Here is a 2500-nt window from a genome sequence, read left to right on the forward strand (position 1 = left end):
AGTCTTTATACTTCATCCCAAGAATTGGACTCTTAACGTGACCACTCTTTCTTTACGTTTCACAATTTTTCACACGTGTGTTTTTCCGGATGACTGCGAGAGCCCTCCTGGAGGCATTGGTTACAATCCCACTTATGACATTCTAGAATTTGGAAAAAGGAATGTAGAAATGGACGAAAAACACTGTGCGAGTAGTTGAAGAAATGGGCTTCATAGCTCAGGAGTTAGAGCACTGGTCTTGTAAACCAGGGGTCGTGAGTTCAATTCTCACTGGGGCCTAATTTATTAGTCTAGGGTATTGTGAATACTTTTGGAACGGGTTTTGTGGACCGAGGAAGAGATAGAATCTATCAAGAGTTCTATTTTTTGTTCCCCGGAATTCCAAATCAACAACCATAATGTCGAAGTCCTGCAGTCTTTAAATGTCATTCCAAGAATTACACTATTAACATCACCGTATTCTCTTCAGGTTGCGGAAACTTTTCATAGCCATGTAGGTCAGTGCGATGGCATGCTCTTCTGCTGGGCGCGCGGACACTCTTCATACAAAACCGAGAGTGTTTTCCAGTCTATTGTTTTGAAGTAAAGTGTCGTTCAAAATCATTTTTGTCTCTCCTGGAGTGGTGGGTTGAAATTCCACTTCCTTCAGAATGCTTTTCCTTAAACACTACTCATGGCGTTTTAGGTAGTGCTACCTGCAAATATTTAAAATGTAAATTAACTTTCTGGTGCAAATGTGGAAAAACGTTTGTGGCAGTGCGCCACAGGCAGGCTTCATAGCTCAGAGGTTAGAGCACTGGTCTCGTAAACCAGGGGTCGTGAGTTCAATTCTCACTGGGGCCTTTCCTGCAAGCCTAGGCTGATAGGTAGAAGAAGTATCTTGGAACCATGTTGGTAGTGAAACATGCTAACACAGCTACAGACTATTTTATGGCCAAATGTTTCGGAGCTGCCTAGGTTTCCTCATCAGGATAATAATAGGATGTATCTGAAGGATTAAAAAATACTAGGCAGATGTGAACACTTTGCTTCTAAACCAGTAATTTGAACCAAGGAAGTAAAAAGTCCAGTTAATGACAAACAGCTCCAGTCTTTATACTTCATCCCAAGAATTGGACTCTTAACGTGACCACTCTTTCTTTACGTTTCACAATTTTTCACACGTGTGTTTTTCCGGATGACTGCGAGAGCCCTCCTGGAGGCATTGGTTACAATCCCACTTATGACATTCTAGAATTTGGAAAAAGGAATGTAGAAATGGACGAAAAACACTGTGCGAGTAGTTGAAGAAATGGGCTTCATAGCTCAGGGGTTAGAGCACTGGTCTTGTAAACCAGGGGTCGTGAGTTCAATTCTCACTGGGGCCTAATTTATTAGTCTAGGGTATTGTGAATACTTTTGGAACGGGTTTTGTGGACCGAGGAAGAGATAGAATCTATCAAGAGTTCTATTTTTTGTTCCCCGGAATTCCAAATCAACAACCATAATGTCGAAGTCCTGCAGTCTTTAAATGTCATTCCAAGAATTACACTATTAACATCACCGTATTCTCTTCAGGTTGCGGAAACTTTTCATAGCCATGTAGGTCAGTGCGATGGCATGCTCTTCTGCTGGGCGCGCGGACACTCTTCATACAAAACCGAGAGTGTTTTCCAGTCTATTGTTTTGAAGTAAAGTGTCGTTCAAAATCATTGTTGTCTCTCCTGGACTGGTGGGTTGAAATTCCACTTCCTTCAGAATGCTTTTCCTTAAACACTACTCATGGCGTTTTAGGTAGTGCTACCTGCAAATATTTAAAATGTAAATTAACTTTCTGGTGCAAATGTGGAAAAAAATTTGTGGCAGTGCGCCACAGGCAGGCTTCATAGCTCAGAGGTTAGAGCACTGGTCTCGTAAACCAGGGGTCGTGAGTTCAATTCTCACTGGGGCCTTTCCTGCAAGCCTAGGCTGATAGGTAGAAGAAGTACCTTGGAACCATGTTGGTTGTGAACCATACTAACACAGCTACAGACTATTTTATGGCCAAATGTTTCGGAGCTGCCTAGGTTTCCTCATCAGGATAATAATAGGATGTATCTGAAGGATTAAAAAATACTAGGCAGATGTGAACACCTTGCTTCTAAACCAGTAATTTGAACCAAGGAAGTAAAAAGTCCAGTTAATGACAAACAGCTCCAGTCTTTATACTTCATCCCAAGAATTGGACTCTTAACGTGACCACTCTTTCTTTACGTTTCACAATTTTTCACACGTGTGTTTTTCCGGATGACTGCGAGAGCCCTCCTGGAGGCATTGGTTACAATCCCACTTATGACATTCTAGAATTTGGAAAAAGGAATGTAGAAATGGACGAAAAACACTGTGCGAGTAGTTGAAGAAATGGGCTTCATAGCTCAGGGGTTAGAGCACTGGTCTTGTAAACCAGGGGTCGTGAGTTCAATTCTCACTGGGGCCTAATTTATTAGTCTAGGGTATTGTGAATACTTTTGGAACGGGTTTT

At 41.8% G+C, this 2500-nt stretch overlaps 4 non-coding genes across 4 annotated transcripts; all 4 read left to right on the forward strand.

The window, feature by feature from the left end:
* Window positions 1-770: 770 nt before the first annotated feature.
* On the forward strand, window positions 771-843 carry TRNAT-CGU (transfer RNA threonine (anticodon CGU)). Its single transcript has one exon. It is a non-coding gene; the product is annotated as a tRNA-Thr (tRNA).
* Window positions 844-1294: 451 nt separating this feature from the next.
* On the forward strand, window positions 1295-1367 carry TRNAT-UGU (transfer RNA threonine (anticodon UGU)). Its single transcript has one exon. It is a non-coding gene; the product is annotated as a tRNA-Thr (tRNA).
* Window positions 1368-1858: 491 nt separating this feature from the next.
* On the forward strand, window positions 1859-1931 carry TRNAT-CGU (transfer RNA threonine (anticodon CGU)). Its single transcript has one exon. It is a non-coding gene; the product is annotated as a tRNA-Thr (tRNA).
* A 451-nt stretch (window positions 1932-2382) lies between these two features.
* Window positions 2383-2455, forward strand: TRNAT-UGU (transfer RNA threonine (anticodon UGU)). The gene has a single exon. It is a non-coding gene; the product is annotated as a tRNA-Thr (tRNA).
* Window positions 2456-2500: the final 45 nt, after the last annotated feature.

The sequence above is a fragment of the Eleutherodactylus coqui genome, chromosome 7, assembly GCF_035609145.1.
Source record: "Eleutherodactylus coqui strain aEleCoq1 chromosome 7, aEleCoq1.hap1, whole genome shotgun sequence".
Lineage (NCBI taxonomy): Eukaryota > Metazoa > Chordata > Amphibia > Anura > Eleutherodactylidae > Eleutherodactylus > Eleutherodactylus coqui.